Below are 8,910 nucleotides of genomic sequence, written 5' to 3' on the forward strand. Positions count from 1 at the left end.
CTTCCAGTTAGTAAAACCCCAAAAGAAAATTAGGGTTTTCCTCAAAAACGTAGGTTAGTTAGTTTTATCCTGCTAACACAGCAAAACCAAACCCCTAAGTGTATCGACTCAACGAGCGCCACCACACTGTCAACCTTGTTATTCGTTCTGACATTGGGAACAAATCCTCACTCTCCTTCTTCTTCTCTGTCTCTCTGCTGCTTTCTTCTAATTTGACTACTGCGGCTGTTTGCTGGGATTTTGCCTGTGGAGAAATCATAATACATGCGATGGCGCCGCAGACGGCAGCCTCAGTGTTTGGCTCTCCAGTGTTTGTACTGTTTTTGTTAGTTTTTCCTGTTTTTTGTTTCTCAAACACGATCAGTTTTACCAGGTGAGAACGTCGGTTCAAAATTGTCTTCCATTTACCTTCCACTCTCTTGTGAAACCCTACCCAGCCAAGTCTAAAGCAGGTCAACGAGAAGGTAGGCGTCGGCAAAATTTTAAACACACCCGAAGAAAACTCTAATTAGTTTATGGTGTCAATCTTGCCATTGAGAGACCAATACTGTCATTGCTGTTGTTTTCCTTCACCCTGGAGGAAATTTTAATAGGAATCACAGTTTTATTACAAAAAAAAAATCCCCATTTACAATCCTCTGTCCAGAAGCATCCAGTTATTACCTTGTTCTTTGCTCTGTTGGTGTTCATCTTTTCGTTCTCTGTTCTCTAGCTGTGCTACCTGTGTGTGTGCTCAATAATTTTCTCCACAGAGACTACAAATTAAAAAGCACGCCCACCAGAGGATCACCGTCACAGAGAACCACACTCACCTGCTTATTACACACTCAACATCAGCACACACTTTACATTGCACATTTACACCCCTGTTTTGCTTGTTTGTTTTGTTTTGTTTTTTTGTCCTCTTCAAGGTCTGTGTCAGTCTCGGTTCTAGATCTCCCTCACCGCGTCAAAACATGTCTCGCACAACACACCCTGTTGGCCAATGGGAGGACCTCGAGACATGGCTAAGTGTTGCAACAGACAGCCTCCTACCTAAGGTGGCTGAAACACTGAGGCATCAGACACAGGACCAGCTGGATGACAACATAACAAGCCTCATGAGACAAGACCCAAATCAGAGCTACAGTCACAAAGAATTAGCCAAGATCACTGGCTCCTTAAGCCACACACTCATCGCCACCCTCAAGCTGAGCGACAGGCACGCCGCCCATATCCAGCAGGAGCTGACATGCGCACAGCGACGCATCGAGCAGCTAGAACTGGAGGCTCAGGAACGACGGGAAGGGCCTGATGAGGTGGAACAAGGCACAGAGGAAGAGATCAACAGGCTAAAAGAGACCCTAGCAGCTACTACCCAAGAAATAGAACAAGTCAAGGCAGACTACACTGATCGCTCTAACAAGTTACAGTATGCAGCACAGCTACTGGAAAAGGCAAAGCCTGACTTCAGAGACAAGAACAGCAGAATCAAAGCCCTTGAAACTCACCTGGATGAGTCAAGAAACGAGATCAGCCGCCTAACACGACAGCACGACTACATTAAAGAGGAATCCGATAGTTTCAGAGAGGAACTCAAACACGCCTACGAATTGTGCCATGAGCCGTCGAGGACACGATGGGCACCGACCTCACTCCTTCTGAGCAGGACCGGGTCACCTGTTCCTGGACTGATGCGTGAGCAAAAGGGGGCTCCCTCTCACCAGCTCCCTCTGAGGAACTTTACCTCACGACAAAGCTAAAAGAACCTGCTGCAGCCAGCCGCAGATCATCGCACGGCTTGGACCTAAAAGACCTCGACAAGCTTGCCAGGAAAATTGGCAAATTCACCCCAAGTGTGCCAGGCAGCCAGGATGTCCAAGCTTATATCCAAGATATCGATTTCCATCTGGAAATGAGACCTAACGTCACTGACAAAGATAGACTCTATTTGCTCCGAACAACCTCCAGCCCTGAACTGCTCACAAAAAGACTGATTACCAACTGCTCCGAGAAGCCCTCATTAAAGAGTTTGCCGACCCTGAGTCCGAACAAGGACTAGTGGCTGCCCTGGAGACGAGACAAGGACGTCATGATGAGTTCACTTTCTTCATTAAAACTGCAGTTTGTAACTTTTTTTTGGATAAAAAATTATCCGAAAACATTATTTGTGCAAGTACATAACCAGCTAGTGTTCAAAACTATCGCCATTAGCCCGATTCACAACGGTTAGCTCATAATAATGTTTTCTAATTTTGGTGGGAGAATTAGCAGCGCGCTCTATACTTACCTCGGACTTGTGAGCGTCAGCCTGCGATGTTTCCAGCGCGGCTCTCCGCTCTCTCAGCTGGGTCTGCCTCTACACCAGGTCGCGGATCTGCTTCTCCACGGCCTCCAGCTTGAGCTGCACCGAATGCAGCTCGAACGTGTCCTCACCTGCACTCAAAGGTAGACACACATCCGCCATTAAAGCAAGTAACAGTGAGTAAAACAATGGTAATGTGTGTGAATAGAGTATTAGTAATGTAAGCGAGATTAGCGGCAACCACGCTGGTGATGCTAGTGGGCTATTTGCTAATAGCGGACTCGGGAAATCAAAATAAAACTAGTGATAACAAGGCGCTCTGATTGTTTTTGTTGTAGAATACGATAGGGGATATATTCACACATTATAGAAGCGAAAATGATGGTGTATAAAATTGATTTTAAGATAAAAAATTAGACAACAAAGAATTAACTTGACGGAGCTCAAACTCAAAATACACGGCAGCAACAAACAGGAAGTGACAAAGGTAGGTTTTCACGGGAAATTCAAGCATGCTGCCGCGTCATTACATCATGTCTGTAAACATAAAGAAGTTGTCCCAGCTACTAGGCTATCGCATGTGAGGATCCTGCAGGTGGTGGATCGTTTATAGCCTTTTCTCACAGCAGCTAGAATAATTAAATGTAAAATTTTGATGGCGGATTGTAATCCAGAAATGATTGTGTTTATGAAACACATGTGAATGAAATGAAATTATATTCTAGTTTTAAACGTGCTTCTGATTACAGATAGCCTGGAATTATACAAGATTTGTATTTTAAAGACAACCAGTTTGAAGGGAGCATAATTTGCTTTTTGGGTTAAAATAATTTCTTAATATGAAATGTGAATGGTATGACAATTAGAGATTAGCCTGTACAGAAATTGAATTCTACATGCTAATACACACTATACTCATGGTCACGCAATGCTGATGTTGGTAACATTAATAATTTGAGAATAAAGTATAACAATAATAATAATTTTCACAGTTTGATGTGATATGAGCTAACCAATCTTTAGATTAAATCACTATTGGTAGTGCGATTTATTGTAATGCTTTTTCCTCAGTTGGTCAGAACAAATGTGGCAGACTTGTTACTTACTTTTTCAGATGACAATATACGGTTGAAAATTCTTATTTGGGTCATATATTCCAAGATGCAGGCTACACCGGTGTGGTGACTGACACATATTCCTCAAAACATTAGATTCAGCCGCGCTGCAGCCGTGCCAGCGCACAACCCACGCAAGGAAGGTAATTCCATAAACAGCTGCAATTACAGGTTTTCAAACAGAGATGGCTACAAAGAAGCAAAACTTAAGAACTGCAGCTTTAAATCAATGACGTAAAATTCACATTTCAATAAAGTCAATCACTGAAATAACAGTACCGCTTTGAGGAAGTTTCCTGGGATCTCAGAAAGTCAACCCAGGTGGCATGAGGGGCTACTTTAATAATACTATTTTGGACTATGGGCCGTGCCATATCACATAAACATCTTTGTAATTATTACTAAGGAAATAAGCTGGAGTAAATGTGGAATGCTTACAACTTTTGTAATAACCACATGCAGATTATACAGTCTTAAAGGGGTCATATGATGCTTTTTTAAAGATCATTATTTTGTGTATTTGCACATGTGTCTTAAAGTTAAGTAAACAAAATAACATGACATGACTGCCATCTAAATGTCAGATTAAAGACTATCATGACAATTTTAAAATGCAGGTTTAACAATCAATTATTGAGTGTAAAAACGTTCAGAAACTGACAAGAAATGTTCATGCATTGGTTTGTATTTATTTATTTATTTTACTTGTGAATATGAGCTTGGTTGTGTATTTGTTAATTGTATTTTGTTGTTATTAATTTCGTGACAATAGATGTATGATGTTTCAGTCTAAAAGAGACAGTGTCTTAGTCACAAAAACTATTATCTCTCAGTTTAGCGCATATTAGTACAGCATTTGTATAAGGGAGGCCTTGGGATAAGATAAATACTAATATTATTGTTAACATAAATTTTATGTAATTGAAATTAGTTAAAATATTGTTAATACTTTTTTTTTTTTTAAATGATTGTCATACCTGCTGGAGCACCCCAAAATAGCAAAAATCACATCTTCATTTCCAGAGAGGCCGGTGGCACCGCCTGCTTTATAAAAAAAAAAGTGTCATACACAATCTTGATGATAAATCGGTGAGTGAAGTGAGAAGATAAAGAGAGAGGAATGTGGTTAATTCTGTGTGTTTGTTGTGTTCCTATCATGCAACTATATCTCTGTAGCTTTGATAGCCAGTTCAGGTACCTGTAAGCTACAGGGACACTTTACACTGAATGGGATGTACAAGGATGGAAACTTTCTCATTGGTGGTTTGTTTGAGGTTCAGTACCTCAAAGCATTTCCAGAGCTGAGTTTCAGAACGGAGCCAAAACTACCACACTGAGCTGTGAGTCTAGACCACACCAACAGAAGAAAACATACAAATATTTTGTAATTATTTAGAAATGTACAGCTATTTTTTATCACTGAATACACACTATAAGTTATCAGTGATAATTTAGTCTAAGCAGCCAATTTTATACATGATTAAATGGTTACATGACTGGAATCATTCACTGCATATGTTAACTTTGTATACAAATATCAAGTCCAAAAACATGATCTTACATTAAGCTGACTGTTTATGGAGTTCAGTTAATCTTATTAATTTTTCTACTTTTGCTGTTACATTTAGTTTTACTGGAGTTAAGGATGCAATTTCATTTGTATTGTCTTCTCCAGCTTCTATATGACAAGCTTCCAGCAGGCACAAACAATGGTTTTTGCTATCAATGAGATTCATAACAATCCCAACCTGCTGCCTAACATCACGCTTGGTTACCAAATCTATGACAACTGTTTAAGGCTTGGAGTGGTATTCTGTGGTGCTACAGCTCTGGTTAGTGGGACAGAGGAGACCGTCTCTGACCTCAACTGCAAAGGCCCACCACCAGTGATTGGAATCATAGGTGATCCAGGTTCTACTCATTCTATTGCAATTTCCAGTGTCCTGGGGCTGTTTTGACTGCCTATGGTATATATAAAAAAAAAGTATTTCCAAAATATTCACATGGAAACTATCTCTAAACTATTAATTATCTCTAAACAAGCTAAATTAGCAAAGACTTGCATGCTTATCTTGTCAGTGTTTACCTCTCTATTCTGCAACCCTTTTCTGTGAGAAAAACAATCCCGCTTCTCAAAAAAGAGAGAATACACACACACACACACACACACACACATATATATATATATATATATATATAACAGTGGCTTTAGAACTGATACATTTTTTCATCTTCCCCTTATCTTTCTCTTTGTCTCTGCTCTCCATCTGTCCTAATTAGATTAGCTTCTATGCCATCTGCTCATGTTTGAGTGACAGGAAAAAGTACCCCTCTTTCTTCAGAACAATCCCCAGAGATGCATTTCTGGTACGGGCTATGGTTCAGATCTTGTGACATTTTGGATGGATCTGGGTTGGTCTGCTCTACAGTAATAATGACTATAGCATCTACGCTGCTCAGTCCTTCCATCAGGAAATGCAACTGTTTGGACATTGTGTTGCTTTTTCTGAAATAGTACCCAATGTTAACAACCCCATAGATATTCAGTGCATAATGGGAGTGATTCAGGCCTCTACAGCTAGAGTGCTGGTTGTTTTTTCCCCTTCATCCTTATTGATACCTTTAATGGAAGAGGTGTTATTGCAGAACATGACAGGTAGGCAGTGGATTGCAAGTGAATCTTGGGCCACTTCACCTATGTTTCGCACACCACGTTTCCAGCCATTCTTGGGGGGCACACTGGCCATTGCTATCAGGCGTGGAGAGATCCAGGGGCTTCAGGACTTTTTGTTACGTCTTCGTCCCAACACTGATCAAATAAATAATATGTTGAGGATCTTCTGGGAGAACATGTTTGGGTGCAGTTTTGAAGCTGAGAGTAAAGAGAAAGATGGAGAGCAAGTGAAAAAGGTGTGTACAGGACAGGAAGATCTGAGCGTAACAAACACACCATACACTGATGTTTCAGGATTGAGGGCATTGTATAATGTGTACAAGGCAGTTTATGCCCTGGCACATGCACTACATGACCTGATTCAGTGTGAGAAAGGGAGAGGACCATTCAGTGGGAACAGCTGTGCCAACATGTCAAATCTAACCTTGGCAGGTAAGAGCCACAGGTATAGTGTCGATTCTCTCTAGGCATATAGAAGAGCTGAATGTGGAACAGCAAAATGTGTGCTCTTTATTAATTCAAATTTCAGATAAATATATATCATCTGTTCTATCTACAAAATGTACAGCTGGTTCACTACCTACAGAAAGTTAACTTCACCACAGGCTTTGGGGATCATGTGTCATTTGATAAGAATGGAGATGCTCTGGCCATCTATGATGTGTTAAATTGGCAGCCGAGCTCTGATGGAGCAATACGGTTCAACAAGATTGTAGTAGTAAGTGAAGGGGCAGAAACAGGGATGGTGCTCATGCTGGATGAGGATTCAATATACTGGAACTTTGATATTAAAAAAGTAATGAACTTTGAATGTTAAATTTCATGCCTTTTTAGATATAGTGAAAATACTACTTAAATCTATGACATGAAAAATTTGCAAAATTTAATGGAAATGCCAAGCTTATCAGTACGCACAAGAGATGAAAAACTCATGACTTATAGTAGTGGATGTCACTTTCAGCCCCCACGATCTGTGTGCAGTGAGGGTCGCCATGATTTTGCCAAGTAAGACATGTTCCTAGATCAACATCTTTTGATGATCCTGGATCAACATTATTGTTCAAAAATATAGACTTAACCCAATCCCTACCCCTAAACCTAACCTTACCCATAAGTTATTCCTAAAATCAGAGGGAAATGATAGCTGATTAACAAGGGTGTAGAAGCACCTAACCCTGATTTTAAGCCTAAAACAGATATTTCCTGAAAAGTTATATCTCAATTCTGATTGGTTGATTGGAATGTTGTTCCAGGATCAACAAGGATGTTGATCCAGGGACATGTTGTACTTGGTGAAATCACGCTCACCGTGCAGTGAGAGCTGCCCCCAGGAACCAGACGAGCCTCACAAAAGGGCCTTCCTCTCTGCTGTTTTGACTGTTTGCCATGTGGACATGGAGAGATTTCTAATACAACAAGTGAGGAGATTATTGTTTCTATTTGTATAAAATTTGGTAGTAATTTCCTCTTTAAAATCTGACCTTCTGTCTTTTTCTTACTCAAAGATGCTATTGCGTGCACAGCATGTAAAGATGAGTTCTGGTCCAATCCAGATAAGGATCAGTGTCTCCCCAAAGAAGTAGAGTTTCTATCCTATGAGAATCCTCTGGGCATATCTCTCACCACTGCTTCCCTGCTTGGCTTATGCTTCTGTGCTCTTGTGTTGGTTGTCTTTGCTTATCACCGTAACACTCCCATAGTATGTGCCAACAATTCAGAGCTCAGCTTCCTGCTGCTGTTTTCACTCAAACTGTGTTTCCTGTGTGTGCTGCTGTTTATTGGCCAGCCGAAATTGTGGACGTGTCAGTTAAGACATGCTGTCTTTGGCATAAGCTTTGTCCTGTGCATCTCCAGCATCCAGGTTAAGACTATGGTGGTAATAGCCGTGTTCAAGTCATCTCGACCAGAGGGCAAAAATGCACTGTTCTGGTCCTAACAGCACTCCAGATTGTTATATGTGCAGTCTGGCTATCAACTGCCTCTCCATCACCTCATAAAAACAACCAGTATACTCGCTCTAAAATAGTATATGAATGTGCTATAGGCTCAGTGGCTGGTTTTTCTATGCTTCTGGGATACATTGGACTTTTGGCAGCAGTAAGCTTCCTGTTAGCCTTTCTGGCAAGAAATCTTCCAGATAATTTTAATGAAGCCAAGTTCATCACTTTTAGTATACTGATCTTCTGTGCTGTGTGGATTGCATTTGTTCCAACATATGTGAGCTCACCAGGGAAATATGCAGTTGCTGTTGAGATATTTGCCATCCTGGCTTCAAGTTTTGTATTACTGTTTGCCATATTTGCACCAAAGTGCTACATCATCCTTTTACATCCAGAGATAAACACTAAAAAAGCCATCATGGGAAGAGAAACACAAAAGAAATAGCTTTATTGTTGTCAACCACACTGTAAAAAGTAATCACTGAATCTACTTAACCCTTTAGGCGCCAGGGTTTTTTTTGGAAAAATGCTGGATTTTGACATAAATATTTCAAAAGCTTGTGGCTTAAAGATAGAGATATACTGTAAATTAGAAAAACGTTGGGCATGACCGAAAGTTTATGTGGGGTGTAAATATACTCATCTAATATAGGAAACCAACAATAAAACAGGAGAAAGTACTAAATTATTACTATATTACTATACTATATAGTAGTAAAACGCATGTGAACAGTAGCCTACTTTTTGATCAGTTCATCAGTAATATTCAGGAAATAATAGATATTGAATTGATGTTTGAACTTATTTGCATGTTTTTGTTTTTTTGTCTTTTTATCCTCATTCCAAATGATCAGAAAAGAGGAAACCAACAATAAAATAGGAGAAAGTACTAAATTA

General features: G+C 40.1%; 2 pseudogenes; both read left to right on the forward strand.

Annotated features, from left to right (window-relative positions):
- The first annotated feature begins 905 nt into the window (after window positions 1-905).
- LOC107703330 (uncharacterized) lies at window positions 906-3,469 on the forward strand (annotated as a pseudogene).
- Window positions 3,470-4,631: 1,162 nt separating this feature from the next.
- On the forward strand, window positions 4,632-8,458 carry LOC107703340 (extracellular calcium-sensing receptor-like; annotated as a pseudogene).
- Window positions 8,459-8,910: the final 452 nt, after the last annotated feature.

This window comes from Sinocyclocheilus anshuiensis, unplaced genomic scaffold (assembly GCF_001515605.1).
Source record: "Sinocyclocheilus anshuiensis isolate Anshui unplaced genomic scaffold, SAMN03320099.WGS_v1.1 scaffold2235, whole genome shotgun sequence".
Classification (NCBI taxonomy): domain Eukaryota; kingdom Metazoa; phylum Chordata; class Actinopteri; order Cypriniformes; family Cyprinidae; genus Sinocyclocheilus; species Sinocyclocheilus anshuiensis.